A 26,663-nucleotide genomic window follows, 5' to 3' on the forward strand; every position below is an offset into this window, starting at 1 on the left:
TCAAAATCTACAAACCAATCCAGAAATACCTATGGTTGAACCACAAGAAGATCCTCAATCAGAAGTACCCAAGGATGAGGTACATCCATAATGCACACCTCCTCTTTGAAGGTCAAATAGAGTGCGTCAAGAACATCTGAGATATGATTTTGTTATTGAGAATGACAATATGATCAATATTATTTAGGATGATGATCCACTGACCTATTCGAAAGCTGTCATGAGTAGAGACTCAGATAGATGGCTAAAAGCTATGAAATCTGAGATGGACTTGATATACACCAACCAAGAGTAGACCTTGGTTGATGCGTCTGAGGGTGTGACTCCAATAGGGTACAAGTGGGTCTTCAAGAAGAAGATCGGAGTAGATGGCCAAGTAGAAACCTACAAAATTAGGTTGGTGGTGAAGGGTTTCAGACAAAAATAAGAAATTGACTATGATGAAATCTTCTCACTAGTGGCTATGCTCAAGTCCATCAAAATTTTGCTTACTATAGTGACATACTACGATTATGAGATCTAACAGATAGATGTCAAAACTACTTTTCTCAATGATAATCTAGAGGAAAAGGTCTATATAACTCAGCCAGAGAAATTTATCTGAAGTGAGAAGGCAAATCAAGTATGCAAGCTAAAAGAATCCATTTATGGATTGAAACAGGCTTCAAGGAGTTGGAACATCCGATTTGATATAACAGTCAAAGAGTTTGATTTTATCAAAAATAAGGATGAACCATGTGTGTATAAGAAGATAAGTGGGAGTGTTATTATCATTTTGGTTCTGTATGTCGATGACATACTACTCATTAAGAATGATATCCCAATGATGCGATCGATCAAGACTTGGCTATCGAATAAGTTTTTTCTGAAAGACTTGGGAGATGAAGCATCCTATATGCTGGGTATAAAGATCTATAAAGATAGATCTAAAAGGATGTTAGGCTTATTCCAATCACGGTACATAGATTTCATATTAAAAATATTTATTATGAAGGCAAGTAAGAGAGGTTACCTGCTTGCAAGTCAGGGTATATGTCTCTCAAAGAAAATATATCCTAAGACACTAGAAGAGAGAAAGAGGATGAATGAAATCCCTTATGCTTCGATAGTGGGATCAATTATGTATGCCATGCTATGTACGAGGCTTGATGTAGCTTATGCTTTGGGCATAGCTAGTAGATTTCAGGCTGATCCAAGGAAGAATCATTGAAAAGCTATGAAAAATATTCTGAAGTACCTAAGAAGGACTATAGATATTTTTCTCATATATGGTGGAGGATCAAAGTTGAAACTAGAAGGATATATAGATTCTAGTTTTTAATCTGATCGAAATAATAGTAAGTCAATATCAGGATACATATTTACCCTGAATAGTGGGATAGTGAGTTGGAAGAGTTTCAAACAGCAGACAATAGCTGACCTATTATTGAGGCAGAGTACATCACTGCTAGTGAAGCTATTAAGGAAGCTGTCTGGATGAAGAAATTCATCATGAATTTAGAAATCATTCTGAAAATTAAAGGACCAGTGTTACTTTATTGTGATAACACTAGGGCCGTTATTCAATCTAAGAAACTTAGGTTTCATCAAAAATTCAAGCACATCCTCAAATGCTTCCATCTCGTTAGAGACAAGATATTATCCTTGAATGAGTAGATACAAAGAACAATATAGCAGACCCATTCACTAAAACCATACCACAGCAGCTATTTGATCGCCATCTTGATTGTATGGGATACAAAGATGATTGGTTTTAGTGCAAGAGGGAGATTAAAAGAAGAGTGCCCTATAAGTCAATTGCAAGTATGTTGTGATAGAATTTTTCTTTGTGATTTTCCAACTCATATAATGATATTTATTATTTGAGGTATTGATTCACCATTTTAGCTGCATCTTATTCTAAGATTATGATGAACTTCAAAGATTAGGATAATAATTTTAGAAGACATGAATGGGTCATGCTACTGAAACCTAAAATTCTAAAATTTTAATTTTAAATATTTTTGATCATAGGAATATTGAGTCGGAGATCAATGTTCTGGATAGACTGGCACATCCTATGTATGCTCGATAGAGAGGATAGCAGATCTCACTAGCCATTTATATGGGACACTAATACAAAGATGTTGGTGCTCATTTGGGAAATGAGTCTACTAAATTGACTCAATGAAAGAGAATATCTTATGGAAGCCTTATTTATATATCAAAGATGGTTCTCTAAGTGAGAGTTGTACAAGTGATCTTTAGATCTGAGACCACCATGAAATCTTGTACACATGAACCCATATTTTGGTTCATACTCAAGCATGGTATTAAGATATGTACAGGGTGTTCTAGATATAGTGGAGTATGTATGAAGGTTGTGAGTAGGTCAATATGAAATCGATCACTCCTAGTAAGAGGAGATCGTATCCTGTGTATTCTCAATCCTAAATGACTCGAAAAAAATCTTTTGGCCAAAAGCAAGAAGAAGATTAGAAAGAGTTTCTAATACTTCTTCATTGAAGTCATCATTGGTTAATTGAGAATCAATATAAATATGTGTTGGAGTTTGACATGATTCCATGCTCATGAACATATTCAGCGTGCAAGGATGATCGAAGGATTGAATTACACGGTAACTTGTCACTGAAGGATATATTTAGTATTTTCATCAAATTTTACATCTTCTGAGTAGTCATAATATGTTGCTGATGTCAATCTTGATTTATAGATTTGATCAAATTAAAGAGTTTAATTCGATCGCCAATTAGAAAGGATTCTAATTGTTGAGCTCGGGTTAGCTCGATTGGACCTTAATCGATTAGATTAGAATCTAATTAAATTAGATCAACTTGCATATGAACCTACTACTGGCTAGATGTGAAACCCAATGGATCACACACATATAAAATTTGGCCAAGGATCTTTTTAAAAAAGGTTGATTGGAATTTCAGATTCAATCAGGGTTCCAGTAAGTATGCTAGCACATGTGGAAATCCTTGCTCCTTTGGAGATCAATTTGGTCTCATCCCTTGCTAATTAGCTAGCCTAATTTGGTGGGTATTTGGATCAGGTCATGCCACCTAGAAGCATCCTAAATTGAGGTATCAAATCCCAAATTAACACCATTTATAAAGAGTCCAAGTTGTGGTGGACTCTTGGCACAAAACAAATTTTGCATGTGAGTGTTGGTGCGAGCAGAAGAAAAGAGTCCTTCTGGTATAGGATTAAGATGCATGTAGTAGCCCATATCACCCTTCATCCTCTGATGCATATCTCAAAGCATGAGGTAATTTTTTTCTAAAAATTTTGGAGTGGAGAAAAATTAAAAAGTAGAAGGGTCTCTCACATGCATGTGCAGAAGCGTCGCATCTCTCTATATTTTGGAGCATCTTTATCCTAATCAAATGTTTTTAAATTAGAACAATTTTTTTTGATAATATTTCACATTTGATAAGCTATTTTTGGTGATTTTTTTGGAATTTTTTCAGACTTATCTGATGGCCAAACGGATGTCAAAACTTCCCTCACATGCATGCACACGTGGTGATCAGCACTTGCATGAAGAGGTGCAAGGATCACTTGTTTTTGTGGATTTTTTTGATCTCTTTATTAGGTGATCTGAGATCATGATTTAATCTCCTATCCATGTAGATTTTTGTGGATTTTTCTGATTTGAGAAGGGATGTGAAAACATCCTTTCTCTGGTAGCATACACAGATGAGGGTGCAGATCGATGTATCATTGATAAGAGTCCTTCTGCTTGAAGAAACTCTTATCTCTGATAATCAGATCAAAAAAAACTTTTTTGTGGGGTGTGTCCCTCTCTTTTGGCATCTCTCTGTTGGCTATAAATTGACTTGGGTGCTGGGTGTTCGATGCATTCAGATCGAGTTTTCAATTTCTCTCTGTTGCTCTTCTTTCTTTCTTACAACCCATCCTAGTTTTAAAAAGGCTTTGGGATTTAAGACAAAGCCTTATTTGATCCAAAAAAGATTGTGAGGGTCCTAAAAAAGGGAAATCAGAAGTCCAGAGGAGGATCTTAGAGGGTGGAGTCAGGTTCTTGAAGAAATCTGATCGATATGAGGCTAGTCGAGTTCTAGAGGCTAGAACTCTTCAAGCAAGGAGAAGAAGGAGCACTGTCTTTGGTTAAAATTTTGTATGGATCATCGTTAGAGGGTGGACACTTAGATGCCTTGTGAAAATTGAGATTAGTGCTATAAGTTTGCTTCTGATCCAAGTTTAATTAATTATACTTTGATTATTATAGTCAAAAAAATTTGGGCATTAGGATTTTCAGTACATCGGGTGTTCAAATAAAAAATTTTAAACACCTAGTCCTTCCACTGTACCACCGAAATCCAATAGATCAGCCTAAGGTAGATCCCTTACCAGAGTGAGGGGTTGGCGAGCATCTCTTTCACTCGAGACTTCGAGGTTGACTCAGTTATGTTTGCCTATCTCGATCCGGACTTCATGACAAAAATCGAGGAGGCTGTTGCTAGGGCACCTCCTATATTGGATTTGGTTATTGCATGGTATTGAGTGCCATGGTTAACACCTATACCTGGGTGATCCGAACATTGAATTGGTCCTGATTTACCCCTGTAGTTAGTGGAGGGGGCTACGGATGTGCCTCCGACTACTAAGCCGGAACATGATTCCCAATCAAAATTTCAACTGATTGGCCCGCATGGCATTGGAATGCCTTGAGGATGTTCTTCGTGGGAGTATGGTGACAAATTGCATACTCTTTTCTAAATAGGCTTGGATCCTTTCTCTAGTGCCAATATATTGTGATAGATTTCTAGCTCAGACTGGAGTTATTGGAATGAGACAACACTAGACAAAGATGATGGTGACCAAATCTGCTAAATAAGTCCCTGACCGAAGGTGGTTTCGATGGAGACCCTTCAATGCTCCAGTTAAAAATATAGAATAGATGGAAAGGAGCATGTGAGAGAGTTACATACCTTGGAGTCACCTAGTTATCTCTTTTTATAGAGGTGAGAGTCACGAGAGGAAAGAATTAGAGACTATTCTGACTCCCTTGGATGTGCTATCCCAAGATCTTCGGCCTTACTCTTTGGTATTGAATAGTTGTAGCTGCTTTATCTAGTCGATAGCCAGTTGCTCCTAATGGTGATATTATTTAATGGGATTGTATTAAGATTTTCTATTTGAGATGGAGATGGGGATTGACAGTAGATATCTAGGTCAGAGCCGATGTGGGGGTCAGAGCTCGAAGCCAGATCAAAGATCGCTTTGGCGATGAGAAAGAGATGATCGATGTGTAGGTCAGCAAACTAATGTGCACAAAGATAGGGGGTTAGATATGTTGGAAATTGTGTCTTAAAACTAATCGTATGACGATTGAGTTCATCCTTGTATATGAATTATTGATTATTGAAAAAAATTTATTCTAATATTTTTCATCATAAAGTGACATCTTCCTTGAACTCTTATACTATGATGAAGTCCTTAGAACTATACTAGTGTACGATAAAGAGATGATTTATCATATAGTTCTTAAACATATTCATGATCAAATGATACATCATTACAGGATGATGATGTTTATCGTGTGGAGGTCGTTGTGTGACATATGGATTGGTTGTCCTCTTAACCAAGGAGTATGGTGGCATTGGTATGGCATATAGGTGAGATATAGGGATACATCGTCACTGAATAAGTGACTCATCTGCTGAGCATTCTGCTATCAAGAGCTGCTCATGAAATATATGGATATAAATATCCTTCAGACCTGAGATCACCATAGTGACTTGCAAGCAACTCACTGTGCTTTGATGTCGGACTATCTGGATTTCTAATGCAGTGACAGAAGGCTACTGGGTATAGTCAAGTACTTGCGAAGTCTATGTGTGGATCAAGATGGGATTGACACCTTCAGATTATTGGAGTTGATGTATCACTGTATTTTAATTTAGTAAAATCTTGATCAAGATAATCCATGAGATAGATTTAAAAAATTGAAATACAATGTGGATGAAGCAATCTCGATTGACAGTTAATCTGAGACTATTCTAGAGCATTCAGGATCAAAAAGATGAATTATATGATAACTATGTGTATGGACTCTAGAATATTTTTTTTGTGATAATTTGACCTATCTGGAGTTAGAAACCATTGCTAAATGGTATCTCGATTAGTATAAGAATTGATTCCTATACTATCGGCTTAGTGTTTGAACGTATGGAGTCACACACACAAGTCAGACAAAGTAGAAAGAAATTGATCTATTGTTGCCCAGCTATGCAACCCAAGAGGGGGGGGTGAATTGGGTTTCTAAAAATTTAAACTTAACTTACAACTTATGAAAAATATTTAACAATATTAAGATAAGTAAGGAGAGTGTAATTGATGCAAGGGTAATGGTTGTATGCAAGAATGCAAGAGAATAAAGAAGTTTAAAAGGAGAGCAATTAAGCACAACATAAACAAGAAGATTTATAGTGGTTCGGTGCCAACCTTGCACCTACATCCACTCCCCAAGCTCTTACTTGGGAATTCTAATCCACTAAACTGTATTCAACCTGAATACACTCATCGAAAACTCTGACTCTAGCTATCCCAAGCTAGTCCACTTATTTTTTGGGTATAAGCCAACCCAATACAATCTGATTCAAGGTTCGGATCAACCTTCCTACATTTTGGAATCCTTCCAAAACAAAAATAATGACTCAAAAAGAGTATTACAGTTAACAGCACAGAAATACAAAAGAAGCTCCTTTAATGAGCGAATAAGGCATTAAATACACTTTACACAATTTGAAGGAAGCTTTTTCTGATTTTCTCAAGGTAGTTGAAGACTTGAATAAGTACTTGAGGAGTTGGTGAACTTGAATTAAAAGCTTCTTGAACGCTTTAAGTGGGCTCTTGCCTAAGATTGAAAAGAATGCTTGAAATCCTCTTTAAAATCCTTCTTTCTTTCTTCTTTTTGATTCCCTCTTTAAGTCCCTTTATATAACTTCAAATAATGGTGGAGAGTAATTTCGGCTGAAATAGAGCCGTTAGAGCACATTAAATGAGCATTAAATGCAATTGAAACGGGTTAAAAACTAACCGTTGCAAAACTTTTCCATCACAGGGGTCGACCATAAGGTCGACTCATGCTCATGGGTCGACTCATAGGGTCGACCTCTATGGAATAGAACAGAAAATGACTGTTCTATAATTTTGACCTACAAAGCAGCAGAGGTCAACTCATAGAGTCGACTCACGCCAAGGGGTCGACCCATGGGGTCGACTCATAGAGAGTGCCAGCCAAAATTTCAGCGTGCCGTTCAGCCCTTTAAGCCATGAATCGACTCATGGGATTGACTCAAAAATAAAAATTTGGTTTTCTTACAAAATACACTTTCAAAAATGTTAAAATTTTCTCCAATGGATTGTACGTCTTTAGTTCTTGCTCTTGAGGCTTCTGAATCAGGTCTTGACAAAATTACGATTTTGCTCCTGGAATGCAATAAGTCTTTTTCTAAGTTAGAATCATTAGTAATCCCCGCAAATACTTTGTAATCATCAAAATCAATTCAAGAAGTAACAATCTCTCCCTTTTTGATGATGACAAAATATTTGAGCAAAAGCATATAGAAAGTATTGAATATTAATTTCAAATTTATGAAGATGCAGCACTTAGATATTATTGCCAAGTATTGGAACGAGATGCATCATAAACAGTTTAAGGAATAAATTTGAGATTTGCTGTAAATCTGAAATTTGCTTATAAGTGTATTTGCCTGGAAAGAAAAAACTGATTTTGATTCTTTGGCATATGACACATGTGTTGTTCATTCTTTAATGCTCTTATTGCTTAATCAAAATCTTCTTCTTGATTTTTGAATTGGTGCTTAATGTGCAATCCTTATTGCTCTTATTGCTTTGCTCAATCTCAATCTTGATTCTCTACTCCCCCTTTTTGACAGCATCAATTGAGATTCTCTACTCCTCCTTTTTTGAATATATTTTCTCTATTCCTTTCTTATGATGGAATCGATTTTACATTTTTAGCTTCCTTCTTTATTGCTTATTGTTTTACTCCCCCTCAATATAGCAATCATAAAAATATATATCAATTTGCTCATTGAAAAGATATTGCTATTCAAGTATTTCAGAATTTAAAAGTAACTTCATTTGATCAGAGATATTCATTGAAAGTTAAAGTATATATATATATATCCAAAAGATGAGTGAATACAAAGATGTTTCAATACATAAGTGTTGACTTAGAGTACAAAAGACATGGATAGAAACTATCCAAGAGTCAATCAGTCAACAAGATACCAACTACAAGATAGATCCTAGACAAAAACTTAAGAAAAGACAGACTCCACTGGATCTAGTAGATATCATGGCTGGATGGATCGGTGTCTGATGAATCGGAGATGGGGTGAGGAGATGAAGGATCATATCCACAAGCTCGACCTCGACCGCATCTACCTCTGCCACAGGTAGAGGTGCCAGCACGAGTGGACGGGTGAGTGTAGGAACCAGATCTAGGGTTTCAGGGTTAGATCTTGAAACTTTTTCAAGATCATACAACGGAAGACTAAAATAAATCAAAATTTATTTTTTTAAAAGCAAAGAATTCCTAGATCTAAGATCCTATTACATGATTATTACATAGCATTAAATCAAAAATTAAAATATATAAATATAACATGAACTACATGTTGATCATATCAACATGTTTCTATACTACATCTAATGTATGTATTAAACAATAGATCAGATCTATTACCTTGCAAGTTAGATGTTCTAACCTTGTTGATCTGGGTTTGAGGATGATGTTGCAAGCCGCACATACATCCGGCCTCTAGGAGTCATCCACACGAGCCCACGAATCTCGATCAGAAGTCCTGCTTCAGGAAATCAGCATAGTATGCTAGTACTGCACTGATCCTTCTTTGATGGTTGATCAGGTGCCTCCTTCTTCTTGATTTGGACTCTTTCAAAGATGAAAAGTAGAAGAAGGAGTTTCAGATCTGAGACGCTCTCAGGAAACTCAAGATGGAGGGAGGAAAGATATGAAAACAAATAATCCTAGAAGAAGACCCTCTTCTTCTTCTCGTTTCTCTCTCTAGACAACCTAACTTGTGTCTTTTATATCTCCATGACCCAAAGGTCTTTCTCTCTAATTTTTGGATGATCCAAAGGTCTCTCAAATCTTTATCTTCTTCAAAAATTTTATAAAGAAACTCATCTTATATAGAGAGATATAATAGAGTCCTTGTCTAGGTCAAATACCTAGTCAAGGCTTATCCAAACATGGCAAGTTAAGGGGCGCCCAACTCTTGAGCACCTCCTCCATATTTTTATGCATGGATCACTAGCAAAGGGTTCACAATGTATACCCTAAAATCCATAAAAATTTTAAAAAAAATTTGGATAAATTCAATGCAAAATTGAAAGAGTTTTGGATTTCTAAAACTCTATCTCATAGAATTCGAAATCCAAACTTATTCCTTTTTGATTTGATCCAAACCACCTTCCATGTAAGAAAGAAGAGAGGAGACCATTTGTGAACGTGGGAGAGACCTGGGAGAGGGCTTTTGTCACACAAAATAAGAGGAGATTGGTGTTGAATGAGAGAGAGGGCATGGGGAAGGCTTATGTGGCGCAAGGTGGAATCCTAGTCTTACTAGGATTCTATCTTATGACTTGTTTTAATTTGGTTTTCCAAACCAAATCAAATCAAAATTAGATCAACCCAATTAAAATAGATCTTAACCCAATTAAGAATCTAATTTAATCAGATTAAATTATATTTAAATCTGATTTAATTTTTTAATCAAATTAAAAATTAGATTGACCCAAGTCATAGTTGAACTAGGACTAGTTTTTTCTTGCACTTGGCTTATCCAATAAACCAATTGAACTTGATCCAATCAAACCCAAACCAAATCTAATTAAATTATATTTAATTATACTTAATCTCAGCCCATTGGCTTAATCAAATTAAGTCAATTAGCAATCGAATTGCTAATCGATCCTCCTGCAACACTTGCACTGGGTTAAATGTCAATCGTATTGATCATTTAACCCTAGAACGATTCTTAATCGTTGATCAACCATCTGATCAGATCATGAACTCTAATGTGTATGACCTTATAGGTCCGAACCTAAGTCGGTAGTACAGGAATAAATTTTTGTACCAATCAAAGTGACCATCTAGCAATGGTACCCGACGATCAGATAGGTCGAATATATAGAACAACATCCTTAGAACCCATGCGGATATAGTTTTCATATAATTCATCCCCTTGACCTAAATGATCATAGGACACCCCAGAGTTCAACTGTGAACTCTGATCAGGTTGTCCACATTGTATTTCAAAATATCAAATCCATCTGATGGATTACCCTAGCCAAAGTTTTGCTAAATTGAAATACAGTGACTCATTCTTCTCCAACTCTTGGAGTGGTCAATCCCATCTCGATCACACTCTGACTTCGCAAGTACTTGACTGTGCCCAGAAGCCTTCCATCTCTGAATTAAAAATTCAGTTAGTCCAGTACCAAAGCACAGTGAGTTGCTTGCAAGTCACTGAGACGATCTCAGGTCTAAGGGACACTTATACCTATATCCCATCAGAGACATTCTCGATAGCAGAATGCTCTGGAGTTGGTCACGTTCAATGATGATGTACCCTTACATCTCACCTGTATGCCATACCAGTGTCTCCACACTCTTTGGTTAAGAGGACAACCAACCCATATGGCCTACAGCGACCTATGCTCAATAGAAGCTGTCGTCCTTATTAACAGCCTATCATTTGGTCGTGAACAGTTTTAAGGACTAATCGATAAATCCTCTCTTTATTGAATCTAAATAGTCCTAAGGACTTCATCATAACAATGGAGTTCATTAGAAGATGAAAGCTTATGATGAAAATGCCAAATATATTTTATTTATTAACAAATCAATTACAATACTTTGTTGCTCAACCGTCAACAGCTTGACGATTGGCTTTTTGGGACACATTTTCCAACAACTCTCACTTGTCCTAAAGCCACTCGGCACAGTATCTAATACCCATCTTCGACTTGTGGTTGTCGAACTCCTTTATTGCCAGGGCTTTAGTGAAGGGGTCTGCCAGGTTCTCCTTTCAGTCGATCTTCTGAAGGTCGACGTCACCTCGATCCATGATCTCTCGGACCAGGTGGAAGCAGCGCAAGATGTGCTTCATCCACTGATGTGCTTTGGGTTCCTTCACCTGAGCTATGGCACCAGTGCTGTCGTAGTAGAGCAGGACTGGACCATCGAGGGAGGGTGCTTCTCCGAGCTCGTTGATGAATTTCCTCAGCCACACAGCTTCCTTCGCGGCATCCGATGCTGCGATGTACTCCGCTTCACAAACAGAATCCGCCACAGTATGTTGCTTGGAACTCTTCCAGCAGATGGCTCCACTATTCAGAGTAAAGATATAACCCGACACGCTCCTGCTATCATCATGTGTTGCTCCTAGATTGATTTTGATGACTACAAAACAATTTGAAGGGATACAAATATTTTTTATTTGAAAAAGACCTTATGCTCTACAGGGGCAAAATCATAATTTCATCAAAACTCTGATTTGATAGCATCATCGTGTAGAACAAATGATATGTAATCTATTGATGAAAGTTTCATGGTTTTTGGACTTATATTTTTGGAGTTATGAAGGTTTGAAGTTCATGAGTCGACTCATGAGTCAACTCATGAAACTATGAGCTGATTGGCACGCAAAGATTAGCCATGGCACGCTGGTTTTCTGGCTTGGCACGACCTGTGAGTCGACTCATGAGTCGACCCACAAGGCATGAGTCGACTCATAAGTCGACTTCTGCTGTTTTGGGCCAAGAAAATCCAGAAACCAAATCTCTGGACTTTGCAACAGAGGTCGACTCATGAGTCGACCCCTGAGGCATGAGTCGACTCATGAGTCGACTCATATGACGGGATTTGCCTGTAACGGCTAGTTTTTGGCCAGATTTGGTTGCTTTTTAATGCTGCTTTTTGTGCTCTAACGGCTCTTTTTCTGCCTAGTTTGTTTTCCCTTGTCTCTTAAGGCTATAAAAGGTTTCAAAAGGTGGAAAAAAAAAAAGAGAGATCCAAATATCCAAGAGGCATTCAAGTGATTTGAAAAGAGAAAATCAAGAGCATTCAAGAGGGCATTCAAGTGCATTCAAGAGAAGGTTTTTCAAGCCAACTACTCAACATCATACAAGAGCTCATTTAAAAGCCTTCAAGAAGCCATCAATCAAGCTCACCAACTCCTCAAGCATTTATTTCATCTCTCATCCACTTTGAGGAAATCCAAGAGGGGCTTCTTCATTTGAGTAAAGCGTATTTATTGTTATATTCGCTCACTTAAGGAGCTATTCTTGTACTTATTTGTGCTCTAAACTGATTTTATCTTGTGAGTAATTATTTTTATTTTGGAGGGTTTCCAAAACAAGGAAAGGTTGATCCGAACCTGAAATCGGAGTGTATTGGGTCGGCTTGTACCCGGGAAACAAGTGGACTAGCTTGGGATAGCTAGTGTCGGGGTTTCCGATGGTTGTATTCGGGTTGAATACAAAGTATAGTGGATTGGAATTCCCAAGTAGGAGCTTGGGGAGTGGATGTAGGTGCAAGGTTGGCACCGAACCACTATAAATCATTGTGTTTGTGGCATGCTTTATTGTTTCTCTTTAATTCTCCATTATATCCTTGCATTCTTGTTTTAAGTAATTAATCTCAAACTAAAGTCTCTCTCCTCATTCATCAAGCTTTTGATATATAATTTTTACAAGTAATTAGTTAAGCCTAAAATTTTTAAAACCCAATTCACCCCCCCTCTTGGGTTGCATAGCTGGGCAACAAGTGGTATCAGAGCCCGGTGCTCTAGCCCTTCTTTGATCTAAAAATCAAAGAGCCAAAGATCTATGGCAACCCACGTCGGCACTTCTCTAGCCGAGGGGCAATCTACCAACCGACCTCCACTTTTCAATGGGTCTAATTACACCTATTGGAAAGCTCGGATGAAGATTTTCATACAAGCACTAGACTATGATATGTGGAGTATCATAGTGAACGGTCCACACACACCCACCAAGATAATAGATGGTGAGGAGTCAACCAAACCTGAAAGAGAATGGGATGAGGTTGATAAGAAATTGGCACAGTTAAATGCTAAAGCTATGAATGTTCTTTATTGTTCACTTGATGCAAATGAATTTAATCGCATTTCTACCTGTGCATCTGCTAAAGAAATATAGGATAGGTTAGAAGTAACCCATGAGGGAACAAATCAAGTAAAGGAGTCTAAAATAAACATGCTTGTACATAAATATGAGTTATTTAAAATGGAGCATGATGAGTCCATAACTGCTATGTTTACTCGCTTTACTGATATAATTAATGGTTTGAAGAGTCTTGGCAAATCTTATACTAACAGTGAGCTTGTAAGGAAGATTCTCAGGTCATTGCCAAGAACCTGGGAAGCCAAGGTGACTGCTATCCAAGAAGCAAAGGACTTGAACACTCTACCTCTAGAAGAGCTTCTTGGATCCTTGATGACTCACGAGCTTAGCATGAAGCAACATCAAGAGGATGAAGTCAAAAAGAAGAGAACCATTGCCCTCAAATCCACAGCCTCTCCTGATGAAGAAACTGACGACACAGAAGATGAAGAACAGGATGAAGAAATGACACTCATCACCCGAAGATTCAAGAAGTTCCTAAGAAAGAGGAAACAGGGGATGAGAAAGAGACCTTTCACAAAAGGGGAACAAAGCAAAGAGAAAGAAAAAGATCAACCCCTTATATGCTATGAGTGCAAGAAGCCGGGGCATTTCAAATCCGAATGTCCACAATTGAAGAAAGGTCCCAAAAAGTTCAAAAAGAAGGCAATGATGGCCACATGGAGTGCGAGCGACGACTCAAGCTCCGATGAGAAGACCTCAACAGAACAAGCCAACCTGTGCCTTATGGCACACGATAATGAGGTAATTTCTGAAACCCCTAGTGAATTTACTTTTGAAGAATTGCATGAAGCCTTCAATGATTTAATTGATGAATTGAAGAAACTAGAAATGAAAAATAAAGAACTAAAATTGAAAAATCAGTCTTTAGTAAAACAAGCAGAAAATCTTTCAATTGAAAAATCTACTTTGCTTCAAGAGAACCAAAGCCTAAAGAATGATATTAATAAGCTGAAACCTATAGTAGATAAATTCACCTTAAGTTCAAACAAACTAAATATGATTCTTGAAAATCAAAAGGCCGTATATGATAAGGCCGGACTTGGCTATAACCCCTTAAAGAAACAAAAATTTCTGAAAAATATTTATGTAAATTATTCAAGTAACAAGCCTACCAATACTACTTGTTTTAAATGTGGTAGAATAGGACATAAATCTTACACTTGTGCAAACATAACTGTAAAGAAAATATGGGTTCCAAAAGGAACCATCTTGACTAACCAAAAAGGACCCAAGAAAGCTTGGGTACCTAAAACAAAAACTTGATATTTGTTTGCAGGTGTGTCTGGCATCCCATGGAGAAAACAGGAAATGGTATCTGGACAGTGGATGCTTGAGACACATGACTGGTGATGAATCACAATTCATCACGCTTGATGCTAAGGATGGAGGGATGGTCACCTTTGGAGATAATGGCAAAGGAAAGATCATCGGGATAGGTAACATTGGTATCACTCCCTCCAAATATATTGAAAATGTTTTGTTAGTTAAAGGTTTAAAGCATAACTTACTTAGCATTAGTCAATTTTGTGATAAAGGGTATAAAGTAGTTTTTGAATCATCTGTTTGTATTGTGACTAGTCCTATTAATGATGGCATCAAATTTATAGGACATAGACATGGCAATGTTTATATGGTAGATCTAAATAATTTAGCCAAATTAGACATGCAATGCCTAGTATCCTTAAATGCTAAAGTTAATGAGACTAGTTGGCTTTGGCATCGTAGACTTGCTCACATTAGCATGCATTCTCTTTCAAAATTAATTAAGAAAGAGTTAGTTCATGGCTTGCCTAAACTGAATTTTGAAAAAGATAGGATTTGTGATGCATGTCAACTAGGTAAGCAAACTAGAGTTTCATTTAAATCCAAAAACATTGTTTCTACTTCTAGACCATTAGAGCTTTTGCATATGGATTTATTTGGACCAACTAGAACCACAAGTCTAGGAGGAAAACGATATGGTTTTGTAATAATAGATGATTATTCACGTTTTACTTGGGTTTTCTTTTTGGCACACAAAGATGAAACTTTTCATATTTTTACTAAATTTCATCGAAAAGTCACTAATGAAAAAGGATTTTCAATTCAAAATATTAGAAGTGACCATGGAACTGAATTTGAAAATCAAGACTTTGAAAAATTTTGTGATGAGAATGGAATCGGCCATAACTTCTCTGCTCCTAGAACACCCCAACAAAATGGGGTAGTTGAAAGGAAAAACAGAACCTTAGAAGAAATGGCCCGTACCATGCTTTGTGAAAGCAACCTTCCAAGATATTTTTGGGCGGAAGCTATTAACACAGCATGTTACATTTTAAATCATGCTTTGATCAGACAATTTTTAAAGAAAACCCCCTATGAACTTTGGAAAGGAAGAAAACCAAATATTGCATATTTTCATGTTTTTGGCTGTCGATGTTTTGTATTAAATAATAGCAAGGAAAGACTTGGTAAATTTGATGCAAAATCAGATGAAGCAATCTTTCTGGGTTACTCCTCCACTAGTAAAGCTTTTAGAGTTTTTAATAAAAGAACTTTAGTAGTTGAGGAGTCCATTCATGTTGTCTTTGATGAATCTAACGATCTTCCTTCAAGGAAGAATGAGGGTGTTGATGATGCAGATCCATTAATAGAAGGTATGAAGGAGATCACTCTGAAAGATTCAGCCACTCCAGAGGACAAGGAACAAGAAGACAAACAAGATGAGATAGGTGAGGAAATTCAAGAACAACCTCAAGGTACAAATGACCTACCCAAGGAATGGAGGTATGTTCACAACCACCCTAAGGAGTTAATTATTGGTGATCCTATGCATGGTGTAAAAACTCGCTCTTCACTTAGAGATGTGTTTAATCATTGTGCTTTTGTATCTCATTTTGAACCTAAAACTATTGAAGAAGCTGAAAAAGATCATAATTGGATTAATGCAATGCAAGAGGAACTTAATCAATTTGAAAGAAATAATGTTTGGACTTTGGTTTCAAGACCTAAAAACTGTTCAATAATTGGCACAAAATGGGTCTTTAGAAACAAATTAGATGAGCATGGTAATGTAATTAGAAATAAAGCAAGATTGGTTGCTAAAGGATATAATCAAGAAGAAGGGATTGATTTTGATGAAACCTTTGCACCAGTAGCTAGATTAGAAGCCATTAGACTTCTACTTGCATATGCTTGCTTTATGAAATTCAAATTGTTTCAAATGGATGTTAAAAGTGCATTTTTAAATGGATTTATTGCTGAAGAAGTTTATGTAGAACAACCCCCTGGATTTGAAAATCATGCCTTTCCTAATCATGTTTTTAAATTAAATAAGGCTTTATATGGATTAAAACAAGCACCTAGAGCATGGTATGATAGACTAAGCAAATTTTTACTAAATAATAGTTTTTCAAGAGGTAATATAGATACAACCCTCTTTATCAAAAGAAATCAAAATGATATGTTAGTTATACAAATTTATGTTGATGACATAATTTTTGGGTCTACTAATGAATCCCTTTGTCAAGACTTTGCTAAGCTTATGCAGGGGGAGTTCGAGATGAGCATGATGGGAGAACTCACCTTCTTCCTCGGACTCCAGATCAAACAATCAAAAGAGGAAATCTCCATCACCCAAAGCAAGTACACCAAGGAACTACTCAAAAGATTTGGAATGGAGAACTCCAAACCCATTGGCACACCAATGAGTCCCTCATGTAAGCTTGACAAGGACGATGAAGGTAAATGTGTAGACTTAAAATACTATAGAGGTATGATTGGATCATTATTATATTTAACTGCAAGTAGGCCTGATATCATGTTTAGTGTTTGTTTATGTGCTAGATATCAATCTAATCCTAAAGAATCTCATTTGAATGCTGTTAAAAGAATCCTTAGATACTTAAATGGTACTCAAACTTTAGGGTTATGGTACTCTAAGGACTCACAAATAGATTTATTAGGATATTCTGATGCTGACTTTGCTGGATGTAAACTAGATAGAAAAAGCACAAGTGAAACTTGTCAATTTCTTGGAGTTAACCTAATCTCATGGTTTAGCAAGAAACAAAATTCGGTAGCACTGTCTACGGCTGAGGCCGAATACATTGCAGCCGGAAGTTGTTGTGCTCAAATCTTGTGGATTAAGCAACAACTCGAAGACTTTGGAATTAAACTTAATAAACACCAATAAGATGTGACAACACAAGTGCCATAAATCTATCTAAAAATCCTATTCAACACTCAAGATCCAAACATATTGAAATAAGACATCATTCATAAGAGAACATGTTCAAAACAAAAATATAATTCTTGAATATGTTTGCACCGAAAATCAATTAGCTGATATCTTTACAAAGGCCCTTAGTGAGGATAGATTCTGTGAAATTAGGAGAAATCTAGGAATTCTTGATCCATTTGCCTGAATTAATTTTCAAATTCCAATGATTTATGGTCAAAATTTTCTAAGAGCTCAATTTCCAACACCTTTCTTGGTCCCAAAAGCTCAAGTTTTTCATTCTAAAAACTCATCTTAGAGCTAAACTCCTTCTCCCCAAATTTCAAATTTTTCTGGAATTTATTCACATTTTTCCTGATTTTCTGAACTTCATGAGTCGACCCCCATGAGTCGACTCAATGGCAAACTTGTAATTCCCAGCAACTTCCAACGGGCTGAAGGGTTTATATTTTGAATTACTGTTCGTGAGCCGACCCTCACGCTCGTCTTCCTCCTTCCGAAATCCATTCTCCCTTCTCCCATTTGCTCCATTTCCAAGGCTTGAGCTAGTGGAACTCCTCCCGCCTCCTCTCCACCGCAAATCGCCACTCGGGGAAAGGTTCTTTTGTGACCTCTTCCCTTGTTCTTCACGGTTGGAGCGTGCCCTAGCACTCCACCGTCCCTCTCAAATCCACTCATTCTCTCCTCCAAAACCTCAAATCACTCACTTGTGATCCTTCCTCCACTCTCTCACTTGCTCCTCAAGTCTCCTCGCCTGGTATTGAAGAGGTTATGGCACCAAAAATGAAACTTCCCCAAAGGAGAAAGTCTGTCCGGGAACTTGAAGAAAGTGTCAGAAGAAAAGGCAAGCGGCACAGTCCTCCTCTGCTCCCATTCCAGCTTCAGTTCAAGGTCCTTCACAGTCTTCTCAAACCCCCAGTAAGAACCCTCTCTCAGATAGAAAAGTAGAAACCGGGAAAAACATTGACTTCCGGTTCTTTGAAAGTGAGGGATTTTCTTTAGCAAGTAAGATCAAAAATCAGGGATGGAGCTTTTACTGTTCACTCAAAGAAGTCACCTTTGTTGACTTTGTTAGGAAGTTTTATCAGAATCTTATTTATGGAAATGGGTCAGTAACTTCAACTGTGAAAGGGATTGATATCTGTCTGGATCCTGTCATTTTAGGGGAGATTTTACACTTACCTAGTGAAGGTTATGCATACATGGAACTCCCCGTGAAAGAAGAAGGTATAAATGTTATTCTTGGAGGAACCTACCAAGGGAATTTGAATAAACTAGAGGCCAAGATTTTATCTATAGAAATGAGAATCTTACATCAAATGGTCACAAAACTTTTCTTCCCTAGGAGTGGTAGGCACGATCTTCTGTCAGGCAGGGATATATGCATTATGTTTCACATTATCATAGAAACCCCCCTAAACCTTCCAGCACTTATGATAGAGGCCATGAGAGAGACTCTGAACAGATCTAAGGCACATTTGCCTTATGGTATGGCCCTGACTAGAGTTTTCAGGAGATTTGGAGTTAGTTGTGAGGGGGAGGCTCCCACCAAACTGTCTCATGTTGATACCTTCAACCTACACACCTTGCATCGAATGGGGTTCACAAAAAGTGGTGGTGGTTGGATCAGGGGAGCTGAGGAAAGAACAGAAGAAAGAGCAGAAGAGAGAGCTGAAGAAAGAGCTGAGGATACAGCAGGAGACAGAACTGAAGTCAGAGCTGAAGAAGAAGAAGGTCCATCATCTCCTGTTCATGACATCAGGGCAGCTTCACCAGATATACAGTTCTTTCCGGATCCAGAGGCTGGCCCTTCTGAGTTTATCAGGATACCCACACCTGTGCATCAGCCAGAGAGAAGAGCACCTCTGCCAGAGTTCACACTATCCGATTATCAGATTGAGCGGATTGCACAGCGTATGGTCTCTTTGATGTCGAGTCAGATGAGCAGTACTTCATTTGTACCAGGGGCTACTTCTACTGATCAGACTTTGACTCCCCACATCTCCACAGTATATCAGATGATGGCAGATCAGTCTATGAGGATTCAGCAGCTTGAGGACACTGTACTGAGACTGACTGGCAGAGTTCTCGAGTTACAGGGGCAGGTCTTCGATTTGGCACACCCTCAGCCTCAGGAGTCTACGATTGAGGTCACTGATCTCACTGCAGAGGCCGGCAGACTCAGAGGAGCTCTTGAGGGCGGTTATGAGTTACTGAGGAAGGAGATCAGAGGATCAAGTGAGCAAGCTACTACTCAGTTCACTGCACTTCTCCAGGCTGTCTCCAGGGCACTGACTGTACTTGACTCCATCAGACTTACCCTTTCAGTTCAGTCCCTAGCTTCTCAGCGTTCTCAGCCACCCAGTTCCTCCCGTTCGCCTGCTCGTGCCAGTTCTTCCTCTCATGCCAGAGGCAGACGGGGTCGAGGACGCATCTCAGATCCAGATCCATCTGCTCCTTATCACATTTCTGATGATTCTGATCATTGATCATTTCTAGATCCTAGGTCTTAGTGTTTAGTCCTCTCTAGGATCTGTATTTTTGGGGCCATGTATTGACATGAGCTAGTTGACTTTGTATGATACTTTTTATGTTACAATCTATGTACTGAAACAATTATGGCTTTACCTTTGGAATGATGATTATCTTACTTTGGTTATATATTCTCTCTTGTGAAATATTGTCTTCTCTTTATGGTATTATCATTTTATGATTGCTGTTAATAGTTGCTTCATTAAGGGGGAGCAAACCCTACAAGAGGAGAAATTAAAGAATGCTTCAGAAAAAGGACTTAACCTTGTTTGATGATGTCAAAAAGGGGGAGAAATTAAACACAAAGAAATCCATCAAAAGCAAACACTACAAATTATGAGAAATTAATACATTGACAATTTTAAGTACAAATGCTAAATATACTGCAAATAAGTACCTTTTAAAATTACTCATACTCTGATTTGCTGTAAACCATTGAATATGCTTTGATAGGCTTTCAAATTCTAAACCCACTCTGATATATTGAATACATTGCTCTAATACTTTGACAATTTTTTTTACTACTCCGATACATTACTCAATTTTACTCTGATACATTGAAAAACTATTTTTATTACTCTGATACTTTGCAAAATTTTTCTCTGATACTTTGTAAAATTGTTTTCCCTACACTGATACATTGCAGGATTTTCATTTCTCTTGCTCTGATACATCTTAAACTTAAATGATCTAATACTCTTTCCAAATCAACTATTAAATATGCTTTGGCACACATGACTAGTTTTGAGAATTAAAAAATTTTTTTTTTTGCTCTGATAATAAAATCAAATTTTCTGCTCTAACACCAAAACAATAATCCAATGAGCATATCTTCCAATCTTTAAGCAAATGGACAAACCATTTATGCATACAACCATTTGTATCACATGCCAAAAGAATCATACTCTTTTCAAGCATATGCACCTAAAATACAATCTGTTGAAATTCATGTTTCAGAAAAATGCTTTTGTTCAAATGTTTTGTCATCATCAAAAAGGGGGAGATTGTTGCTCCTAGATTGATTTTGATGACTACAAAACAGTTTGAAGGGATACAAATATTTTTTATTTGAAAAAGACCTTATGCTCTACAGGGGCAAAATCGTAATTTCATCAAAACTCTGATTTGATAGCATCATCGTGTAGAACAAATGATATGTAATCTATTGGTGAAGTTTCATGGTTTTTGGACTTATATTTTTGGAGTTATGAAGGTTTGAAGTTCATGAGTCGACTCATGAGTCAACTCATGAAACTATGAGCTGATTGGCACGCAAAGATTAGCCATGGCACGCTGGTTTTCTGGCTTGGCACGACCTGTGAGTCGACTCATGAGTCGACCCACAAGGCATGAGTCGACTCATGAGTCGACTTCTGCTGTTTTGGGCCAAGAAAATCCAGAAACCAAATCTCTGGACTTTGCAACAGAGGTCGACTCATGAGTCGACCCCTGAGGCATGAGTCGACTCATGAGTCGACTCATATGACGGGATTTGCCTGTAACGGCTAGTTTTTGGTCAGATTTGGTTGCTTTTTAATGCTGCTTTTTGTGCTCTAACGGCTCTTTTTCTGCCTAGTTTGTTTTCCCTTGTCTCTTAAGGCTATAAAAGGTTTCAAAAGGTGGAAAAAAAAAAAGAGAGATCCAAATATCCAAGAGGCATTCAAGTGATTTGAAAAGAGAAAATCAAGAGCATTCAAGAGGGCATTCAAGTGCATTCAAGAGAAGGTTTTTCAAGCCAACTACTCAACATCATACAAGAGCTCATTTAAAAGCCTTCAAGAAGCCATCAATCAAGCTCACCAACTCCTCAAGCATTTACTTCATCTCTCATCCACTTTGAGGAAATCCAAGAGGGGCTTCTTCATTTGAGTAAAGCGTATTTATTGTTATATTCGCTCACTTAAGGAGCTATTCTTGTACTTATTTGTGCTCTAAACTGATTTTATCTTGTGAGTAATTGTTTTTATTTTGGAGGGTTTCCAAAACAAGGAAAGGTTGATCCGAACCTGAAATCGGAGTGTATTGGATCGGCTTGTACCCGAGAAACAAGTGGACTAGCTTGGGATAGCTAGTGTCGGGTTTCCGACGGTTGTATTCGGGTTGAATACAAAGTATAGTGGATTGGAATTCCCAAGTAGGAGCTTGGGGAGTGGATGTAGGTGCAAGGTTGGCACCGAACCACTATAAATCATTATGTTTGTGGCATGCTTTATTGTTTCTCTTTAATTCTCCATTATATCCTTGCATTCTTGTTTTAAGTAATTAATCTCAAACTAAAGTCTCTCTCCTCATTCATCAAGCTTTTGATATATAATTTTTACAAGTAATTAGTTAAGCCTAAAATTTTTAAAACCCAATTCACCCCCCCTCTTGGGTTGTATAGCTGGGCAACATCATGGTCAGATTGGAAGCTAGAGTCTGTGAACCCCACAAGTTTCAGATCTGACTCGCCATAAACCAACCATTGGTCCTTAGTATTTCTCAATACTTAAGATGGCTTTAACCACTTTTCAGTGATTTTCTCCAGGATCAGATTGGTATCTACACACTACTCTAGTGAGTATGCACATCTGATCTTGCACATGTTATGCGTACATGATAATCCCACGACTGAAGCATATGGACTCTACTCATACGCTCTCTCTCTTCAGGAGTTGTCGAACAATCCTTCTTAGAGAGAAATTTCTTGGCTATCGATAGATAGCCTTCTTGAAATTCTCCATGCTGAACCTCTTCAGCACAGTGTCTATGTACATGGACTGGGATAACCCAAGCATCCTTTTAGATCTATCCTATAGATCTTCATCCCTAGGATGTAAGATGCTTCACCCAAGTCCTTCATGGAGAACTGTGATAACAACCAAACTTTTATTCCCTGTAGCACGGGGATGTCATTCCCGATTAAGAGAATATCATCTACGTACAAGATAAAGAATAACACAACTGGACCATTTGCCCATTTATAGATGCAGGCTCTTCTCCATTCTTAATGAAGCCATACGTTTTGATCACCTTATCAAAACGCATGTTCCAACTCCGAGAAGCTTGCTTCAATCCATAAATGGATCTCTGAAGCTTGCACACCTTGGACTCATCTGTTGATGTAAATCCCTCAGGTTGTATCATATACACCTCTTCGGTCAGCTCTCCATTCAGGAAAGCTATCTTTACATCCATCTGCCAGATCTCATAATCCAGATGGGCAGCTATTGCAAGCATTATCTGAATGGATTTGAGCATTGCCACAGGAGAAAATGTCTCATCATAGTCAATACCATAACGTTGACGATACCCCTTGACAACCAGACGGGCTTTATAGGTCTCCACCTTTCCATCTACGCCCCTCTTCCTTTTGAAGACCATTTACACCCAATGGGTTTAACCCCTTCAGGTGGGTCAACCAATGTCCATACATCGTTGACCTTTATGGACTCCATTTCGGATTTCATGGCTTCAAGCCATTTCTCGAAATCAGGTTTCTGCATTGCATCCATATAGGTGATCGGATCCTCATTATTCTCATCAAGTTCGATGGGATCACCATCCCGGACCAAGAAATCATAGTATCTGTCTGGCTAATGCGGTACTCTATCGGATCGCCTTAATGGTGTAGGTACATTGGGCTCCGGATCTGATCTAATCATATCCGACTCAGGTTCAGCTATTGGTGTCGATCCTTCTACCTGTTGAACTTCATCAAGTTCAACCTTAGAGGCAACGTTCCTTCACCAAGGAACTCCTTTTCTAAAAAGATTGCCTTAAGGCTGATGAACACCTTTTGTTCATCAGCATGGTAGAAAAATATCCTTTTGTCTCTTTGGGTATCCTATGAATGAGCATTTGTCAGACCTAGGTCCAAGTTTGTCTGTGACTAATCGTTTGACAAAGGCCGGGCACCCCCAGACCCTAAGGTGTGAAAGTGCTGGCTTACGTCCCATCCATATCTCATATGGAGTCTTAATTACAGACTTACTTGGAACCCTATTTAACAGATAACAGGCCGATTCGAGTGCATATCCCAGAAAGATATCGGCAAGCTAGCAAAACCCATCATGGATCGGACCATGTCTAACAAGTCCGATTCCTCCTTTCAACACACCATTATGCTGTGGTGTTCTTAGAGGAGTCCATTGGGAGAGAATCCATTCTCCTAGATATGTGAGAAACTCACTAGAAAGGTATTCTCCTCCTCGATCAGATCGAAGAGTTTTAATACTCTTCCAGTTTTTTTTCTACTTCACTTCGGAATCGTTTGAACATTTCAAATGAATCCAACTTATGTTTCATCAGATAGACATATCCATATTGGGATAGTCATCCGTGAAAGTTATGAAGTAGAAATATCCACCTCTAGCACTGGTGCTATGGGCCCGCATACATTAGTATGTACTAGGCCCAAGAGCTCAGTAGCTCTCTCACCTTTTTCAGTAAAATGTGACTTGTCATTTTACCAAGAAGACAGAACTTGTAGAACCTGATCTAGGGTTTCAGGGTTAGATCTTGAAACTTTTTCAAGATCATACAGCGGAAGACTAAAATAAATCAAAATTTATTTTTTAAAATCAGAGAATCCCTAGATCTAAGATCCTATTACATGATTATTACATAGCATTAAATTAGAAATTAAAATATATAAATATAGCATGAACTACATGTTGATCATATCAACATGTTTCTATACCACATCTAATGTATGTATTAAACAATAGATCAGATCTATTACCTTGCAAGTTAGATGCTCTAACCTTGCTGATCCGGGCTTAAGGATGATGTTGCAAGCTGCACACATGTCCGGCCTCTAGGAGTCGTCCACACGAGCCCACGAATCTCGATCAGAAGTCCTGCTTCAGGAAATCAGCACAGTATGCTAGTACTGCGCTGATCCTTCTTTGATGGTTGATCAGGTGCCTCGTTCTTCTTGATTTGGACTCTTCCAAAGATGGAAAGTAAAAGAAGGAGTTTCAGATCTGAGACGCTCTCAGGAAACTCAAGATGGAGGAGGAAAGATATGAAAACAAAAAATCCTAGAAGAAGACCCTCTTCTTCTTCACATTTTTCTCTCTAGACATCCTAACTTGCATCTTTTATATCTCCACGACCCAAAGGTATTCTCTCTAATTTTTGGATGGCACAAAGGTCTCTCAAATCTCTATCTTCTCTTAAAATTAATGAATAAAATTATTTTATATAGAGAGATATGATAGAGTCCTTGTCTAGGTCAAATACCTAGTCAAGGCTTATCCAAACATGGCAAGTTAAGGGGCACCCAACTCTTGAGCACCTCCTCCATATTTTCATGCATGGATCACTATCAAAGGGTGAAAAATGTGTACCCTAAAATCTATGAAAATTTCAAAAAAAAATTTGGATAAATTTGGTACAAAATTGAAAGAGTTTTGGATTTTTGAAACTCTACCTCATAGAATTCGAAATCCAAAACTTATTTCCTTTTTGATTTGATCCAAACCACCTTCCATGTAAGAAAGAAGAGAGGAAACCTTTTGTGAATGTGGGAGAGACCTGGGAGAGGGCTTTTGTCACACAAAATAAGTAGAGATTGGTGTTGAATAAGAGAGAGGGCATGGGGAAGGCTTATGTGGCGCAAGGTGGAATCCTAGTCTTACTAAGATTCTATCTTATGACTTGTTTTAATTTAGTTTTTCAAACCAAATCAAACCAAAATTAGATCAACCTAATTAAAATAGGTCTTAACCCAATTAAGAATCTAATTTAATCAGATTAAATTAGATTTAAATTTGACTTAATTTTCTAATCAAATTAGAAATTAGATTGACCCAAGTCCTAGTTGAACTAGGACTAGTTTTTCCTTGCACTTGGCTTATCCAATAAACCAATTGGACTTGATCCAATCAAGCTCAAAATAATATAATTAAATTATATTTAATTAGACTTAATCTCATCCCATTGGCTTAATCAAATTAAGCCAATTAGCAATCGGAATTGCTAATCGATCCTCCTGCAATACTTGCACTGGGTTAAATATCAATCGTATTGATCATTTAACCCTAGAACGATTCTTAATCGTTGATCAACCATCCGATCGATCATGAACTCTAATGTGTGTGACCTCATAGATCTGAACCTAGATGGTAGCACAGGAATAAATTCTTGTATCAATCAAAGTGACCATCTAGCAATGGTACCCGACGATCGGATAGGTCGAATGTGTAGAACAACATCCTTAGAACCCATGCGGGTATAGTTTTCATATAATTCATCCCCTTGACCAAAATGATCATAGGACACTCCAGAGTTCAACTGTCAACTCTGATCAGGTTGTCCACATTGTATTTCAAAATATCAAATCCATCTGATGGATTATCCTGGCCAAGGTTTTGCTAAATTGAAATACAGCGACTCATTCTTCTCCAACTCTTAGAGTGGTCAATCCCATCTCGATCACACTCTGACTTCGCAAGTACTTGACTGTGCCAGAAGCCTTCCATCCCTAATTAAAAATTCAGTTAGTCCAGTACCAAAGCACAGTGAGTTGCTTGCAAGTCACTGAGGCGATCTCAAGTCTAAGGACACTTATACCAATATCCCATCAGAGACATTCTCGACAGCAGAATGCTCTGGAGTTGGTCACGTTCAATGATGATGTACCTTATATCTCACCTGTATGCCATACCAGTGTCTCCACACTCCTTGGTTAAGA

This window comes from Elaeis guineensis, chromosome 15 (assembly GCF_000442705.2).
Source record: "Elaeis guineensis isolate ETL-2024a chromosome 15, EG11, whole genome shotgun sequence".
Taxonomy (NCBI): Eukaryota; Viridiplantae; Streptophyta; class Magnoliopsida; order Arecales; family Arecaceae; genus Elaeis; species Elaeis guineensis.